Source organism: Natator depressus, chromosome 1 (genome assembly GCF_965152275.1).
Source record: "Natator depressus isolate rNatDep1 chromosome 1, rNatDep2.hap1, whole genome shotgun sequence".
Classification (NCBI taxonomy): domain Eukaryota; kingdom Metazoa; phylum Chordata; order Testudines; family Cheloniidae; genus Natator; species Natator depressus.
The window spans coordinates 274,447,914-274,467,092 of record NC_134234.1 but is presented as its reverse complement, the minus strand read 5'-3'; the positions used below and the strand labels follow the sequence as shown (position 1 = coordinate 274,467,092).

General features: G+C 43.2%; 1 long non-coding RNA gene across 1 annotated transcript; it reads right to left on the bottom strand.

Annotated features, from left to right (window-relative positions):
• Positions 1-9,800: 9,800 nt before the first annotated feature.
• LOC141986609 (uncharacterized) lies at positions 9,801-17,603 on the bottom strand. Its single transcript, XR_012639336.1, has 3 exons — positions 17,419-17,603; positions 11,045-11,176; positions 9,801-9,951 (listed from the first exon to the last, which is right to left on the bottom strand). It is a non-coding gene; the product is annotated as an uncharacterized LOC141986609 (long non-coding RNA).
• Between the last annotated feature and the right edge of the window lie 1,576 nt (positions 17,604-19,179).

Sequence of the window (19,179 nt, the reverse complement as noted above, 5' to 3'; positions counted from 1 at the left end):
TTTTGTAGCTGAAGCAGTGACCTTGTCCCATCTCTCAAATGAGATTCAGGAAAAGCTGACTGAACTTCAGAGTGATAGGACACTGGAAATTCAATGTAAAAAACTGTGTTTGCAGGATTTTTGGTTGAAAGTTGGCTCAGAATATCCAGCTTTGTCAAAATATGCGATCAAAGCTCTTTCACCGTTTGGTTCATCTTATTTGAGAGAGATTGGATTCTCTTTTCTGGCTGTGCTAAAGACAAAGTACCGAGACTGGAAGTGGAGGACAACCTCAGAGTAACTGTTTCAAAATCTCACCACAAATTGATAAACTGTCTGCCGAGAAAGAGGCACACCCTTCATGTTAAGTATCTGTGTATTTGAAACTGACAGGTGTAGGCCATTTAATTAAAAAGTTCTGTTAAGGTCAATCCGTTAGGTTTATAAGTAGGCTACCAAGCATACTTTGGTCTGTATGTATTTTTGTCTCGGTGGCAGGGAGACGACCATAAATTGTAACTCAAAGGGGCTCAGCTCAAAAAGTCTGAAAACCACTGCCTTATACAGAGCTAGAATCACCTCCCTACTCCTTGAATATACTGTATGAACAAGGGAGCAGTGAGCAGGATTATATTAGCCCTTTTTGCCAGATCATTGCGCTGGGAGCTCATGTTCAGTTGCTTGTGTACTATGACTCCTAATTCCTTTACAGAGTCACTGCTTTCCAAGATAGATATTACACTGCTGTTTTCTTTTAACAGTTAAAGGGGGGGGGGAAGCTCAAGATAATGATGGATACACAGAGGCTTTCTAAAAGGTTAAAAATCAGTGTGGCTTTCTCATGGTGATAAAATATAAGAAATGTGTAAACACATTAAAGAAAATAGGTAAATAAAGTGTTTGTGATGATTAAAAGTCATGGAGAAAAATAGAGCATTATCTAAAGCTAATACTGTTCTGTTTTAAGATCAATATATCCTCATTTATTTAAAAATTAACCATTGTCTATATATTTCAACATATATAGAAGCCTAGTTTGGAAAAAGGGTTTCTCGCACTTGAGAAGCTGAAATAACTAATTTGCAGCTATTTGAGGCATTATTCCACAGATTGCCTGAGTTTAGGTTAGCCCTACAGGTACTCCAGCATGTATAATTTGTAATTCATTAATCTTGGGAGAGAATTATGAAACCACTTTGAGAAATAAATATGGGCACTTTTAAGAGCAGCCTTTTACTGAGACATATTAGGGGGAATAAAGCATTCAGATGTCTTCCCCTTCTCTCCCATCCCATGAACTACATTTTTAAAAGTATTTAAAAGATGAATATTTTATATGTACCTGAAAATTAAAGTATGTTCTTAACTGGCTTTATTCCATAATAAGATGACTACATATGGCTTTGCAGTACAGAGAGTCTGCTTCAAGAGTCCATTAAATGACAGGAAAAGTGTCTATATTCTTTAGAAATATTCATTCAGAACAGATTTAATTAATGTATTTACTTACAAACACATGAAAGCATGTAGACTATTAAAACAAAGACAAAATCAAGCACTTTAAAAATACAAGGATGTTCCCACAGTGTCGTTTTTGTTAAGCTGGGTCCAAGCTTCAAAATAGGTTCCAGAGTGTCTCCAAAGTTCAGGACTTTGATTCAGTTTAGTGTTAATTAGCACAATGCCAGACAGCGTTGCACCTCACATGTTGTCCGTTTCTGCTCCTAATAAAGGTAATGTGTATCTCCCATTAGCTTCAGTGGGAGCAGGACTGGCCCCATGGTATTATAGTTTGAGTTTGCAGCACTGCCTGTTAAAGCTGCCTGATGCTTTCCATCATAAGATGCAGTCTTCTGTTGCTTATAACTTTGCCAAACTTTAACTACCTGGGCTGAAATTTTCCACGCCAGGTGTTTGCCCCCAGGCAAAACTATTTTGGAAAGTTTCAGTCAAAAAGCTTCAACCATTTCCAAGAATGACGTTGGGAAACAAATATGGGTGTTGCCATGTTAAAAAAAAGTCTTATAAACAGTTCTGTTGAGAAGTTCTAGTGTCCCCATTCTTTGGGGGGGAGGGATTTGAAATTTGACAGGGGTTCCTTTTTTATCAGGAATGTGCCTTTTGCTGTCCCCATGAAAATTTGGCCCAGTTATAAGTCTTTGAAAACTCTAAATTTGCATACCATCAGAAGAGACTTCTTAGAGTTTAGCTGCTAAGTTCCCTGATGATTCTGTATGCACTGAGCATGCTTGAATATGTGACCACAGTGCACATGCACCATCCCCACAGAAACTTAGCATGCTCCAGCCCAAGGCTACAAGGCCTCAGCAGGACTTTCCCTGCAATTGCAGGTACTGGCTGGCTCAGGCCAGAGAGCCTGTCTTTCCTGTGCTCTCAGTGACACTTTCCCCACCTTTCTGGTACCCAGGAAGCATAGAAGAGGAAGGAGCCTAACTTAAAGTAAGAGGGGATGGGAGCTGGACCATAGCTGTTGGGAGAGGAGTAGAAGGGGTAGAATACTGGGACTGGAGGGTAGCAGTCAGGGAAGAGAGAAACTGGACTTGGAGCATGGGGGGAAATTGGAACTGGGTTGGCATACCGACAGACTGGGAGCTGAAGTGGGAGACTGGAACTGGGTGATTTCTTATGTGATAGTGAGCACATCTCTTACACCAAACTTTTCACAGGTGATCACTATGTGTGTTCCTCATCTTCTGGGTGCCCAGCTTAATGCCCTGGAGTCTGATTTGTCAAAACTTCAAAACAAACTGTCCCCCCAAAAATTGCAATTTGTTTTTATTTTTTCCCCCCAACCAAGCAGCACTGAGAGAGAAAGAGCACACAGGTGCAAGAGAGAGAAATGCCAAATGGTAAAGTCATTAAATTAAGTTGAAATGTAATTAAAATGCATAATTAAATCATCTCAGGTACAGATTGTGCATATAAAATGGAAATAAACTTCCAGGTCATTCACATAGATTCATAGATACCAAAGCCAGAAGGGACAGCCATGATCATCTAGTCTGACCTCTGGTACAATATAGGCCACAGAACTTCCCTCAAAATAATTCCTAGACCATATTATTTAGAAAAACATCCAATCTTCATTTAAAAATTATCAGTGGTGAAGAATCCACCATGACCCTTGGTAAATTGTTCCAGTGGCTAACCACTCTCACCATTAAAAATGTACACCTTATTTTCAGTCTGAATTTGTCCATCTTCAAATTCTAGCCATTGGATCATATTATACCTTTCTCTTCAGGATTGAAGAGCCCAATTTAAATATTTGTTCCCAAGGTAGGTGCTTATAGATTCATAGAAATGTAGGGCTGGAAGCAGAGGTGAAAGTAAGCCGGTATAGCCCAGTACGGCGTACCGGCAGGAGCCGGTGCACCGTACTGGGGCAGCCCAGCTTCCCCAGGGGGCAATTTAAAGGGCCTGGGGCTCCCAGCAGTGGCTGGAGCCCCAGGCCCTTTAAATTGCCTCCAGGGCCCCGCTGCAGCGGCTGCAGGGCTCCAGCGGCTATCTAAAGGGCCCGGGGCTCCTCTGCTTCTACCTCCCTGGCCCTTTAAATAGCCACCGGAGCCCCGCCGCCGCTACTCCAGGGCTCCAGGGGCTATTTAATGGGCTGGGGCGCTAGAAGCAGGGGAGCTCGGGGCCCTTTAAATAGCCCCTGGGCCCCTAGGGTCGGGGGGGACTCAAGGGTCTATTTCAAGGGCTGGGGTTCCAGCTGCCTCTGCCACCCCAGTCCTTTAAATAGCTGCTAGAGCCCCGCCACTTCCCCGGGACTCTGGCAGCTATTTAAAGGGCTGGGGAGGTAGAATAGGGGAGCCCTGGGCCCTTTAAATAGCCCCCGGAGCCCCAGGCTGCTGCTTCTGCTACCCGGGGGGTGGCACTTACCTTATGGGGTGGGCTGGGGTTGGCTCTGACCCCCTCAACCCCGCCCCTTCCGCTCTAGGCCTCGCCCCTTCCGGGGGCCAGAGCTGGCTCCAGCATACCAGTAAGTCACTGAACTTACTTTCACCCCTGGCCAGAAGGGACCTCAAGAGGTTATCAAGTCCATCTTTCTGTGCTGTGGCAGAACCACGTAAACCTTGACGATCCCTGATAGGTGTTTGTCCAACCTGTTCTTAAAAACCTGCAATAAAGGGGGAATCCACAACATCCCTTGGAAGCCTATTCCAGAGCTTAACTACCTTGAGAGTTGGAAAGTTTTTCCTAATATCTAACCTAAATCTCCTTGCTGCAGATTAAGCCCATTGCTTCTTGTCTTATCTTCAGTGGACATGGACAACAATCAATCTCAGTCCTCTTTAGAACAGCCCTTAATATGTTTGACGACTCTTATCAGGTTCCCTCTCTGTCTTCTTTTCTCAAGACTAAACATGCCAATTTTTTTTTAGCTTTTCCTCATAAGTCAGATTTTGTAAACTTTTATAATTTTCATTGCTCTCCTCTGGACTCTCTTCAATTTGTCTACATTTCCTAAAGTGAGACACCCATAACTGGACACAGTACTCCAGCTAAAGCCTCCCCAATGTTGAATGGATTGGGACAATTACCTCCTGTGTCTTACATATGACACTCCTGTTAATACACCCCAGAATGATATTAGCCTGTTTTGCAGCAGCATCACATTGTTGACTTATCCAATTTGTGATCCACCTTAACCCCAGATCCTTTTCTGCAGTACTACCAGCAAGCCAGTTATTCCTCATTTTATAGTTGTACATTTGATTTTTCTTACTTAAGTGTTGTACTTTACACTTATCTTTATTAAATTTCATCTTGTTGGTTTCAGACCAATTCTCCAATTTCTCTAGGTTGTTTTTAATTCTCATCCTGTCCTCCAAAGTGCTTGCAACCCCTCCCAACTTGGTGTCATTTGCAAATTATCATCTGCACTCCACTATCCAAGTCATTAATGAAAACACTGAACAGTACCAGACTCCTCTGGGACTCCACTAGATACACTCTCCCACCCTGACAGTGAATCATTGATAACCACTCTGAGTATGGTCCCTCAACTTGTTCCTCACTCACCTTATAGTGATTTCATCTAGATCTCATTTTCCTAATTTTCTTATGAGAATATCATGTAGGACTGTATCAAAAACCTTACTAATAATCAAGATATATCAGACCTACTTCTTCCTCTATATCCACTTGGCCAGTAAGCCTGTCAAAGAAGGAAATTAAGTTGGTTTGGCATGATTTGTTCTTGTCCATGCTGACTATTCCCTATAACTGTATTATCCTGTTGGTGCTTACAAATTGATTGTTTAATAATTTGTTCCAGTATCTTTCCAAGTATCAAAGCAAACAGACTGTAATCAAGTCATCCCTTAAACTTGGCTTTGTTAAGCTGAATAGATCAAGTGGTTTGAATCTATGCCTATAAGGCATGTTTTCTAATCCTTTAGTCATCCTCATGGCTCGTCTCTCCCCCCTCTCCAATTTATCAACATCCTTCTTGAATTGTAGGCATCAGAACTGGACACAGTATTCCAGCACTGGTCACACCAGTACCAAATACTCCTACTCAAGACTCCTCTGTTTATACATGCCAGGATTGCATTTGCTCTTTTGGACACAGCATCACACTGGGAGTTTATGTTCAGCTGATGATCCACTAGGAGGCAGAGGCACTGCTTCTCAGGATAGAGTCCCCCATTCTGTTCCTATATGTATACGTTTACATTTAGCCATTTTAAAAGACGTATTGTTTGCTTGTGCCCAGTTTACAAAGCAATCCAGATCTCTCTGCATCAGTGACCTGCCCTCTTCATTATTTACCACTCCCGCAATTTTTGTGTAATCTGCAAACTTTATCAGTGATGATTTTATATTTTCTTCCAGGGTACTGATAAAAAAAAGTTAAATAGTATAGTCACGGTCATTAGTCCACCTCATCTGGGGTCACAGTTGTCCTAACTAAAACTAAAAGTCCCAAAATGTCTTAATACAACAACAACAAAACCTACTCTCTCTGCCTCTTTGCTGTTTGAGAAGGGTGCCTGTGAGGCTTTCCTGCCTGGAGAGCTATTCCAGTTTCTTCCTTGCTTTTAGTCAGTGTCTCTCCTCAGGTCTCCCTACCTGGAGAACTTTTCTCCTGCAAATTCAAGGCCCTGCAGGAGCCTTCTTGCTCCCTGAAATCTCTACAGCTATATTGGCAATTTCCTGGGCTAGCCCGCCTTCACTGACACTTCTTGCTTCAAGCCTGTATAAGAACCTCCTTCCAGCTCTTTCCTCAGCTGAGCTTTATCACTACTTAAGCCTGACACCTTTTACCTAGTAATCACCTGATTCCTCTCAGGTGGGGCCCATTCTGTACTCAGGTTGGCTTAGCCCTGGACTCTCCAGCCCTTGTGACAAGCCACCCTGTTACAGTTCCTAATATACTTTAAAAATGCCTTCTTATTGTCCTTAACTCTGTTGGCCATAGATTTCTCCTTGTGTCCCTTTGCGTGCTACAATTTTAAACTTCTGATTCATAGTTATTGCTATTAACTTCCTCTTTTTTCCATTTGTTTTATATATATTTACAGCTGCCTGCACTTCCTATCTAAACCATTTTTTTTTACACCAGTACCACCCTTCTTTCTCGATTGTGGCTTTTTGGGCATCTAGTACAGTGTTCTTAAATGATTCCCAATAATCATTCGCATTTTTCTGATTAAATTCTTCCTCCCTGTTGATTTGGCTCATAATTGTTTTCAGCTTTGTGCAACTGGCCCCACTAAAGCACTAAGTATATATATTAGTGGCCTTGCCCATGATGAATGTGATCAACGTGATCACTGGTACCTAGTTTTCAGTTTTGTGATCCATTCCTCTTTATTGGTTTAGACAAGATCTAATATAGAATTTGCCGATGTTGGCTAAAACACTTTCTGAGTTAGAAATTCCAAGTATGTTTTAGTACTGGCAGCATGAGACCTCCAGCATATGTCACTCAGTTGAAGTCTCCCATGATCACGCAGCTCTTTTTCCTACACATTATATATAGGTACCTAAGGAGTTGGTCATCCTGTTCCCCAGTGTGAGTTGATGGTCTGTAGCAGACACCATTTAGTACCCCATTTTGTGATTTATCAGTTAGCACATTGATCAATAAGCATTCAGGATAATTTTCTTCCAAATTATCAGAGACTTGGAAACAGGTAATGCTATTTTTGACATAGAGTGCTATTCCTTCTCCCTTTTTGCCCACTCAATCCTTCCTCAATAGATTATAACCATTGATTTAAATATTCCCATGATTTCATCATGACCCACAGGCCTCAAACCCAGGTCCATAGGGTTTACAGGAGCAGCCATGCTTCAACCCTTCACTTGGCAGCCTGCTGACAACTGCTGTCCCAGGACCCATGAAGTCCAGCCCCAGTCTGAGGCTCTGCCACTGATGTGCCATTGGTGGAGCCCACCGCAGCCGATTGGCCCACTGGCCAGCAACAGGCAAAGGAAGCTGTCTGAACAACAGCTCTGGACCTTGTACCTCAAGCCTGAACTGGCAGTACTGCAGGAATACCTACAAGAGAACCTGGCCTGAGGGTTCATTCACAGGTCAACTTCAGCAATTGGTGCCCCAGTTCTTTTCGTAAAAAAAAAGACAGATGGCAGCCCCCAGCTCTGCCTTGATTACTGAGTCCTAAACCAGGTGACAATCCAGAACTGTTACAAATGACCCGTAATCCCCAAGTTGTTGGACTGTGTGGGGTCTGCCCACATATTCACTAAACTGGACCTCCCGGGAGTTTACAATCTCATCCGTATCTGAGAGAGGGACAAGCAGAAGACTGCCTTTCGAACTCACTATGGCCACTTTGAATATTTAGTCATGCCATTCAGATTGACTAATATCCCAGAAACATTCCAGCACATCATTAACAATATGCTACATGACCTACTGGACCAGTTTGTAGTAGTATACTTGGATAATATATTGATCTTCTTGAATGATCTGAACCAACACACCACTCATGTCTGCACAGTCCTGAAGAGACTGTGACAACATGGTATCTACACAAAACACACAAAATGAGCATTTGATCAGTCCTAGACTGAGTTCTGGAGTTTCATCTTGTCCCTGGAAAGAATCAAGATGGACCCACGCAAGGTCTAGGGTGTCTGTGACTCGTCAGCTCCCCACAGTGTGAGTGATCTACATTTTCTAGACTTTGCACATTTTTACTGGAGGTTCATCTGAAAGTTTTCAAAACAAACTGAGCCACTCACTGCCCTGCTCTAGGAGAACATCTAATTCTACTGGTTGCCTGAGACCAAGCACTCATTCGAACAGCTAAAGTGTGACTTCACCACTGTTCGAGCACTGGCCCACCCAGGCGTGATGCAAGTTTTCATTTTAGAGGCTAATGCCTCTAGCACAACGATTGGGGCAGTCCTCTCCCAGAGGCATGGACCCAAGCAAGTACTGCACCCCATTGCCTATTACTTGAGGAAACTTACTTTGAAATCTTAGACAAAGAGGTCTTGGCAATCAAGACTGACTTTGAAGAATGGTGACACATTTTGGAAGGGACCCAGCATCTGGTCCAAGTATTTACTGATTTCTAGAATCTGGAGTATCCGTGTAGGGCTAAGGCCATAAACCAATGACAGCTTTGGTGGACCCCATTCTTCTCCCAGTTCAACATTACCTTGACCTATTGTTAACGTTCAACCTAGCCAACAGGGTCAGGAACTTGGGCTGGCATACAATATCTGATCATCTGTGGAAGCAGTTTGTCAGTCCACCCACCACCCTCTCATGTATGACAGAAAAGAGACAGAGAGATGTGTATGCTTCAAAAACAGTTAACAAAGATTTATTAAGGAAATTGACAATAGCAGGGATAGGGGAATGATAACTAGAGTAAATAATCCAATAAAAATGCAAGTGTGGCTGCCCCAATTGGACGTGAAGCCTGGAGACCCATACAACCCTTAACTTTGGCTATATTTAAACTAAACAAAAGGAAAACACAAACTACCCCAATACTGTTCTGAGTCAGAGGAGACAATTTCAGGTAAGACAAAACAGCTGATGGTGGTGTGTCCTGTTGTAGCTTGACAGCGTGGGTTCCGAATCTTGGACCTCAAACAAAGCTTCGCAGCCTGACTTGGCCTACGGGAGGGAGGAACACAGGATCGTCAGCAAAGATCAACTGGAACCAGGATTGCAGATAAAGACGTCACTGGAATCAGGATATAGGTAGGTGTTATAGTTCATAAGTGATAGTAAGTGATGTCTTCTTGGCTGATGGTGTGGGTCCGGAGTCACTGAGGAGATCCTCGATGTCCGCGCAAATCAACATGATACCTGGCTGCTGCTCTGATGGACAGCAAGAATGCTCAGGCATGCAGCCCTCTTTATAGGCTCAGTGGCGCGAACCTAGCAGTCTGAGCTGGTTCTAGCTGCCCCCTAAGAGTCCATTGCTCTTTTCCCGCCACTAGTTTGAAAAGGTGCGAAAGTTCTGACAAGAAGGAGCAACAACATGGAGTCTGAGTTGTCATTATGGTACAACACCATCTTGAATCATGGCGTCCATTGATTTCTGTTCCATAATTAACTCATTTTGTACTAATCATTACAGCAAACACATTAATTCAAACATAAGCGCTAACATTAACAACATTAAACATACATTTAGGGGAAAACTTCCCAACACTACTTCCATGGAACTAGAAATGGCAAGGCTGACACCTTGTCCTGAAGATATAGCTCTGATCCATGAATCAGCCAACATTCTTAAGTCCCATAACTTCATCAATGTGACCCACCGCAGGACCTGCTCATGCTCATCCACTCTGCCTCTGTTTCTGTAGTTCCCCCGATGAGATGGACATTATCAACCGAGAACCACATAATACCCGGATCACATCCATAAGGGACCATATCTATGTTCCCCCCAGACCTGAGGAGGTGGCGGTTCTTCAGTTGTGCCATAACTCCATCTTGGGAGGTTACTGAGGAAATATAAAACCCAATGATTAATGTCCCAATACTTCTGGTGGCCCTGTATGCACCCCACAATAAAGACCTGTGTTGCTTCCTCCCAGGTGTGTGCCCTTACCAAAATCCCACACCAGAAAACCTGTGGCCTCCTCCAACTCCTGGACACCCCCATCTCGGCCCTGGGAGACCATTTCCTTGGACTTTGAGGTAGAACTACCAGAATCCAGTGCCTTCATGACCATCCTGACAGTGATGGATCACTTTTCGAAAATGGCCCATTTCACTCCTTGCATAGGTCTATCCTTCACAGGGGAAACTGCCCAGCTCTGGATAAGCAATGTAGTCCATCTTCAATTGCCTCCCAGATCATGCCACCTCCGACTGGGGGTCTCAGTTACCTGCCAGCTTCTGGCTACATCTTTTAGGGGTCTCCATGCACCTGTCCTCTGCCTACGATCCTCAGTCGAATGGTCAAACGGAAAGAATCAACTAGATCCTAGAGCAATACCTATGACGCTACACTAACCATCACAAGAATGATGGTTCTGCACTATTACCACATGTTGATTTCTCATATAATAATGCAGACCATGCATCCAGAGACCACAGCCCCTTCTTTGTTAACTATGGATATCACGCTTGATTTTAGTCACAATTACCAACATTCTCCTCCAACCCATTGGCCTTGGACATACTACAGCACATCCATCATACTCAAGAGGAGTTGAAGGCAAAGGAGGACCTTGAGAAGGCAAAGGAGGACTACAGAAAGCATGCAGAGAAGCATAGGAGCCAAGGCCCAGCCTACTGTGTAGGACAAAAGGTACGACTTTGTACAGAGCACCTCCACAGAGTCAGACCCTCTCAGAAACTAGCCCATATCAGAATAAGCAAAAAATCAACCTGGACATCTTTGAGCTGCAGCTCCCTCGATCTCTTAGAGTCCACCCCATATTCCATGTCTCACTCCTAAAACCCTACACTGAGAACACATTTCCTCACAGAGCCCAATCACCATCCCCACCAGTACATGTACAAAATCAGAAGGAGTACATTGTCCATGAAGTCCTTAATTCTAAGGTCAAGCAGAGTAAATTGTGATACCTGATTTACTGGGAAGGTTATGGCCCAAAGGAGCACACTTGGGAGCCAACGAAGAATGTTCACTCTTCTGCCTTGGTTCGGGTCTTCCACAGGAACGAAGAAACATGGATCCATGTCACCCAGAGGGTGCCCCTAGGGGAGGGAGTAATGTCATGACCCATGAGACTCAAACCCAGGCCCCCAGGAGCAGCCAACACTTCAACCCGCCACTTGGAAGTCTGCTGACAACTGCTGGCCAGGACCCATGAAGCTCAGCCCAGGTTTGAGGCTCCACCCCTGACATCCCACTGGGAGAGCCCCAGATCAGCTGATTGGCCCAATGGCCCTACTTAAGCCAGCTACAGGAACAGAAAGCTGTGTGAACAACTGGGATCCACCCTGCTCTGGACTGTATACCTCCTGCTTCCCTGTCTTGACTTCCTAGCATCCTGATCTGGCTTGCCTCCTGACCTCTGACTTGACGTTCTGACCTCTGGTTTGCCTCCTGCCTCTGGCATCCTGACCCAGCCTGACTGGTTACTGACTTGTGGTTCTGATCTCCAGTTTGTCTGCTGCATTTGATTTCCCTGTATGCTGACCCAACTGACTCTTGACTCATGACTGTCAACTCCAGCTCTGACCACTAGATCTGGCTGCCTACAACTCGGCCATGACAAATAGTGTAACTCATCCCACCAGGTTTCAGTAATACCAACCAGATCGAATTTATGCTCATAAATAAGCAATTCCAATTCCTCTTATTTGTTATCCGGATCTGAGCATTAGTGGATAGGCAATTCAAGAATTTTTTTTTCTTCATGTCCTTTGGTTCCTTGATTCATTTTGTTCTCAACATCTTGACTTTGTGCTGACTGCTCATATCTTCACTGTTCTTGCCATCCTCTTTTTCTATTAGCTTAACAACCTCCTGACTACTCTAGCCAGCCTGTCCCCGTTAGACTGGTTCCCATTCTGCTGAAGTGGAGGCCATTCAAACTACACAGCCCCCTTTCTCCATAGAAGGTGGACCAATGTTCCACAGAACCAAAACACTTAACTCTATATCACTTCCCTAGGCATTGATTCACTTCCAGAATCTTATACCTTCTATCTTCATTTGCTCATGGGACAGGAAGGATCTCAGAGAAGATCGCTTGGATTTTCTTCTTCAACATGCTTTCAAGTTCTCTGAAGTAATCTGTTTTCTGTGATATATCCCATGATGCTGTATATATATCACTGTGCTGATGTGAATCATCACCAATGAATCCTGGCCCATCAATGTCAGAAGCCTATCCAATCTTAGAGTGATATCTAGAGTCTTGGCTCCAGGGAAGCAGCACACCACCCCATTGTTTACCTGTTCCTTACAGAATATTCTTTCTATTCTTCTGAGTATTGAAACTCCAACAAGGATCATTTATTTCTTCCTCAGATGTTTGGAGAACTCCTTGAGGGCCAGTTTGAGTTTCTTGGATTGAGCCGCAACGCATAGTGTGTGCCCTATACATCTCTCCGTTCCTTTGGACTTGCTGGATCTTGAGAAGTGTCTTCCATAATTTCCACACAGAGGACCTGGTATCGATTTGAAACTTTTAATTGTGTGGAATTCCTTCTGCTTCTCTTCTCTTTGGTAGCCACAGCTTGCACATCCTCATCTGGCTTCAGCTGTATAGAAGGCTATCCTGACCTCTTGCCTCTGGTGATTCTTCTCTAATTTCCTCTCTTTTGAGTGCCTTGGTGGCCAGTTCCAGGCTCCCTTAAACCTGGGGTATTGGTGTTTTCTGAACCTGGCTATCTAGGAACTCCTCAGCTTCTCTGATTCTCAGTTTCATCTCAACTTGCACCTGCAATCCAAAAATCTTTTCCTCCAGCATAGCCACCAACCTATACTTCTTGCACAGGAAATACCTTCTCGCTTCATTCAGGAAAGAATGTGGCACATCTATTGCAGGTCACCACCGCTCTTCCATTGCTGGCCACCATGATATCACATGTAGTGCTGAACCTGGAAGGAAATCCACTCACTCAGTCTCTAAACTCCTTCCAGAACTCTCGTTAGCTGCCTCCGTTAGCAGCTCTCAAGTTTACCTGGCTTTTTATACCAAGGCTTCCCTCTTAGCATAGCTCAGCTATGCAGCCAGTACACAAAGAACAAACAAACAGTCAACTAAACAACCACAGGCAGACCAAACACATCAGTCACCGCTGATACAGAGAAAACCCATTTTGAAGTCCCCAGACTCCATGTTGTATGTTTGGTCTCCATTGTGAATAAACCAGAGTCACTCCACCATTAGTTGGAAGCTGTAGATCACATGGTGCTAAATATAGGATTTGTAGGAAAACCAAATTGGTGTTGGGGGGGAAGGTGGTAAGCAACAATGCTTCAGATCATAACACTGTGAGGTTTCTAAATAGCGGTTTCTAGTCTAAAAATAGAACTGGCAGTTAGTAAAAGAAGGTAAACAAGTAGGATGATGTCATGTAAAAATAGAATTGAAAAACAGTATAAAGATCAGTGTGTTAGTTGACAGCTAACAATTAAGGAGACAGGTTGAGGAGACAACTGAGAAGAGAGAGAGAGAAAGGAATTCTGAGAGAACGCACAGGAGAGACAGGGCAGCATAGTCATCCGAGTAAGTCTGTCAGACAAAGTTATAGCTATAGCCACTGCTATACTATAGTGTTAATGTGTATATGTGTGTGGGGGGGAAGGGGGGAAGGGGTTAATAAAGATGAATGTGTGTGTTGATTGTAAGAGGAATGTATATATGTAAGACCTTAAGAACTGCTGTCAGCGACTTGTGGAAGACTGACCATCTGAAGCAGGGTGCACCATTTAACATTGTTTCAACCATAAAGCAATATGGTTTGGAGTCCCCTTTAACTTGTTATAAGGGATTTATGTTTTAGATTATTATTGTGTCAGGAATTGTTGTTTGAACCATTAAAAGGGTGCCTTGTTTTGGAACACTGCTTGTGTCAATCATTTATTGGAAGGCTGTGTCCATGTCTCCTAGGAGTAACAGGTCTGAGCTGTTCTGTGGAGTTTCTGAAACAGGGAATCCCTGGCAAGCCCATCATATTCCTTGGCCACCCTCGAGACCCATACTTGACGAGAACAGACTGATGTGGTCATAACAGGTGGACTGTTTTAAGAGAGCCTTTGATAAACCTGGGAGGGGACAATCAGTAGGCTATTCTGGGGGTATACTAAATCTGTTTTTGAGATAACAACCACAGCCTTCTACCTCCAAGGACAGAATCTACAGCTATTCTCCCCAAACTCTCTTGTCTGATGCCTCTGTTCCCATAACCCAAATCTATATAACAGCATGTTTCAATTGTGTAAACTTATTAGTTTACATCTGATAGTGAATTGAAAACAAATTACAAATACAGTTTGAAGCACACTGGAGACTGAAACAAATCATATTTTTTTTCAAAATATACTTTGACTTCATTTCTGTTCTTTTCCCCCAATCATTAAAAAGCAAATGTTTCCTATGAAAATGTAATTATGAAATATATCACTATAATCTTTTGTACCCTGCTACCATTGTAAGAAAAAGCAAAAACAAATCTACAATTATAGAGGATCTATTAATCATACAGAAACATCTCATCTTAAATATTTAAACATGTTTAGAACCATCTTGCTAGTCGTTTCTTCCTTTACAAAACAAGATATTAAAGAAACCCCACCAACCCATTAATATGGTAAAATAAAAAGCGTCATTACAATTCTCAAAGCTGAGTTAAGTTGAAAGTGAATATTCACACAAGCAAAACCTTGTTAGATATATTAAAATACAGCTTTTAATATTTGGATTTACAAAAACAAAATATATTTTTACATATTCAGTACTCCTCCCAAAAGATTACTATATATACTATATATCAGTGGTTCTCAACCAGGGGTATGAGTAGCAGTTGGGGTATGCAGAGATCTTCCAGGGGTAAATCAACTCATCTAGATTAGTGTTTCTCAGCCTGGGAGTCGTGAGCTCCAGGGGAGGTCACGGGACAGGTTTAGTGGGGTCGTAAGTGCAGGGCTGGCGTAAGGGGGTGGCAAGCAGGGTAATTGCCTGGAGCCCCGTGCCCACATGAGGCCCCAAAAAAGCTAAGTTACATGCTTTAGCCCCAGGTGGTGGGGGTCGGAATTCAGACTCCTGAAAGGGGTACAGTAGTCTGGAAAGGTTGAGAACTCTTACTGTATATTAACAGTATAGATAGGTTATAATGGGTTAATAAATGATTATCTGATATTTTAATAAGTGCTACAGATTATTACAAAGTTCAACAGGTTGATTATAACTATGGCTTATAACCTTTTGTATCTCCTTCTTCTGATGCGCTTAGAGCTATCTATAACATACTATTCATGTCTGTAATACACTTATAACAGCTATTAATTATTTATAAATAGTTTATAAAGGATTAATAAGTGTTCTCTTAATACAAAGTGTGACTTCTAAAAGTGCCATGAATTTCACATAGGTATATGGGTCTCAGAGTCTTCATTACACATTTACTAATAAGGAAGGAGTACATACATAATCAAGTGGTTGTTGTCAGGAAGCAGGCTCTATAAATACACATTTTCCACATTCCTGAAAACACCACAAGGTGACTTAGGTAACTACAATACAGACTGTGATGACACAAAGGGTCTGTCTAAACAAACAGTGTCAAACAGAACTGTGTCTTAGGACCCAGTTACTACCCATCTGAGACTTTAGTCAGAAGCAGCAGGAGCAGCCAAAGCAGGGACTGCTACACTGTGGGTGTGTGGGTAAAATCGAGCTCAGATGGTGCCACCCTTCCCCCTCTTTTGGGACATTCAGAGAACTTTCTATAGTTTTGACTGGACCTTTTCTGCCCTTTGCTGATAAGAAATAAAAATAAATAACAATAATAATAATTAATAGTTGTCCCCTGAATCATTTGCTTTCTACAATATAGACAAGACCTTCACCATGTAGTGATAAAGCCTGTAGTAGTCAGGGAACAAGTCTGTGGTGACTGGATGCCACCGCATGGCTGTGCAAATCAGGTTGATGTAAATGCCATTTCAAATTAGAACTTATTTTCTGTGAATATTCTACATGATGGCTTTATAAAACAGAGGTCTGGTGAACATTGTTAGATGTTAGAATTGTTAGAATATTTTCAGAAAGCAAATTCAAAAAAGTCATGAACACAGGCAAATAAATATGCTTAAAATGTGAACAATCACACAAAATAATACACAATATCTACCTAGTGCTACAGAAAATTAAAAGCAAAAATTAAGGAGTGCAAATGAAATGCAGTTGGGTGAAATCCTGGCCCCACTGAATTAATGGTAAAATTCCCATTGATTACAATGGGGTCAGAATTTCACCCAGTATCTGCAAATACCAACATTATGTCTAGTATTTTATCATATATTAAATGCATGAAAGCAAGAACATTAAAACCAGCATTCCAGTTATCACTATTTTGAAAATACACTGATTTCTACATGGAATCTATTTGCTGAAAAATTTAAAATTAGGTCATTCTGAAACTTGATGACTAATTTAAAGTATGAAAATCTAAAATAAAATAAATTCTGTTTGATCTTCTCAAAATGTAGAACAAATAAGTGTATTCTGTTCCTAACATCTGTCAAATCTATGCCAGAGGCATTACAGGCTTCTAGTGACTGAGGGATCCTGCAGAATTTTTCCTTCAATACTTGCTATTTTAAGGCACAAGGCTACATGGGCTGAACATCTCTGACATACATATATAAATCATTTAAATTAATATGGTGGCATGCTTTTTCTCGGAAAGCTTTGAGCCAGAAAACAAATGGCCCAAAACTTTCTAAGCAACACTAAAAGCTTACCAGGAATACTCCAAGGATAGGTATCTTGCAGAAGGCAAAACGTTATACACAATTTATTACCAGTTATGAAAATACCTACAGCTAAAATTCACTAAAGAGCTATACCAATAGACTTCAGTCCAGAAAAGTCTTCAAAAAACGCTTCAATTCCCCTGACATACAAATCTTTAAGTATACCACTTCTTTAAAAAAAGAAAGTGGTGTACAGTAAGATCCAGAAACTTTGATAAGGTGCAGATTGACGCCAAGACACAAGCAAAAATTAGTAATAATTAAGCTTCTATATGAAGTGCTGGGTTTGTGAGGGAGGTCCTCGAGAGACAGCCTCATGGCTGTGTTCCCCGCCCAGTGACTGAGCCAGCAGAATCCTCCCTTCGTTAGATGAAGGGCTTTTAGGGCCCCCTTCTGCCATTCTGGCCCTTTCACCTGGTAAACAGGGGCCAAAGATCACACCCCAGGATACTGACCAACAGACCCCTTCCTGAACCATTATGGTATACTTTCTCCCAAAACCTACATTACTCAGGGCTTGTCTACACTGGCAAGTTTCTGCACAGTAAAGCAGCTTTTTGCACTCAAACTTCAGATGTGTACACACTGCCACGCCACTCTGTGTGCAGAAACTCCTCAGTTGCAGCGCTGCAAAAAAATCACCTTGACGAGAGTCATGAGGCTATTTGTGCAGAGGCTCCAGCACTCTATTGCCAGTGTGAACACTTAATTGCTTTCTGCGCTGTAACTGGCTTCCGGAGCTGTCCCATAATGCCTCAAGTGACCGTTCCGCTCATTGTTTCGAATGCGGCTGCCCTGGAGACATGAGCCCCTCCTCTTTCAAAGCACCGTATCTGACAGCCATTGCGTGCTGTGCTGAGTTGCTCTGGGACACAAAGCAAACCATTAATGTGGAATGTTCATGCTGTTGAACACAGAGGCAGCTGTCTGTGTGTATGTGGGGGGGGGGGGGCGGGTGAGAGAGAGAGATTGCTGTGCAGAGAGCCCAGGAGGGAAGCGGGGGCTGATGTCAGGGTTTACCCCTCCCCCTGCCTCAGGGCTGGTTGCTTCCTGCTACTGTCTGAACTTACAAGACAGCATGCTGACACACTCTCTGTCCCCCATAACACACTGTCTCTCTCCCCCATTCTGTACACTCACACTCACACCTTGTCACACACTCTCCCCGCCCCACTTCAGTTGAAAAACAGCTGGCAATGTAGTAGGATGCCCATCGAACAATGGGATTGGGAAACCTGCATCATGTGACTTTTTGCTTGCCCCAGGTGGCATTGCAAACCCTTCCCAAAGCACTTGTGTCCAGTTGCACAGTGGGATAGCTACCACAATGCACTGCTGTCTTTGCCTTTGCAAAAGCTGCTAATATGGATGCGCTCCAGAATCACAAGGAGCACAGTGTGGACATGCAACAGCGGTTTAATTCCAGCGTTTTAATAAAAGTGGTATAACTTGTGGTGCAGAAACCTGCTGGTGTAGACATACCCTCAGTTATTATGGTATATCAGAGATGTGGACAAATCTTTGAGGACGATATCAATTTATTGGAGCTGTTCCAAGAAGGAGGAGTGCTAGGCAGAGACGGGCTCCACCTAACAAAGACAGGGAAGAGCATCTTCGCAAGCAGGCTGGCTAACCTAGTGAGGAGGGCTTTAAACTAGGTTCACCGGGGGAAGGAGACCAAAGCCCTGAGGTAAGTGGGGATGTGGGATACCAAGAGGAAGCACGAGCAGGAGAGCACGAGAGAAGAGGGCTCCTGCCTCATACTTAGAAAGCAGGACAAAGAGCAAGTTATCTCCAGTGCCTACACACAAATGCAAGAAGCCTGGGAAACAAGCAGGGAGAACTGGAAGTCCTGGCACAGTCAAGGAATTATGATATGATTGGAATAACAGAGACTTGGTGGGATAACTCACATGACTGGAGTACTGTCATGGATGGATATAAACTGTTCAGGAAGGACAGGCAGGGCAGAAAAGGTGAGGTAGTTGCATTGTATGTAAGGCCACGTCTACACTACCCGCCAGATTGGCGGGTAGTGATCGATCTTTTGGGGATCGATTTATCCCATCTAGTGTAGACGCGATAAATCGATCCCTGATCGCTCTGCCGTCAACTCCGGAACTCCACCACTGCAAGAGGCGGAAGCGGAGTCGACGGGGGAGTGGTGGCCGTCGATCCCGCGCTGTGAGGACGCGAAGTAAGTGATTCTAAGTCGATCTAAGATACATCGACTTCAGCTACGCTATTCTCGTAGCTGAAGTTGCGT